The sequence below is a fragment of the Piliocolobus tephrosceles genome, unplaced genomic scaffold (assembly GCF_002776525.5).
Source record: "Piliocolobus tephrosceles isolate RC106 unplaced genomic scaffold, ASM277652v3 unscaffolded_20957, whole genome shotgun sequence".
In the NCBI taxonomy this organism is placed as follows: Eukaryota; Metazoa; Chordata; class Mammalia; order Primates; family Cercopithecidae; genus Piliocolobus; species Piliocolobus tephrosceles.
This window is the reverse complement of record NW_022303151.1, coordinates 220-454: the sequence shown is the minus strand read 5'-3', so window position 1 is coordinate 454 and position 235 is coordinate 220.

Here is a 235-nt window from a genome sequence, read left to right as displayed (position 1 = left end):
CCCAAAGTGCTGGGATTACAGGCTTGAGCCACCGCGCCCGGCCTAGGATCCAAAGTTAGGGACAAGCTGGGGCCACCCTGGCAGGTCTCTTAGCCCTGGAAGGATCTGGCTGTCCATAATTAATGAGTCTTTTCATTCTAGCGACACCAAGGTATTCCAGGGCCCAGCTTGGTAGGGCCAGGAGCCAACAATGAGTCCACTCAATGGAACTCAGGAACCAACATGAGCAGGCAGC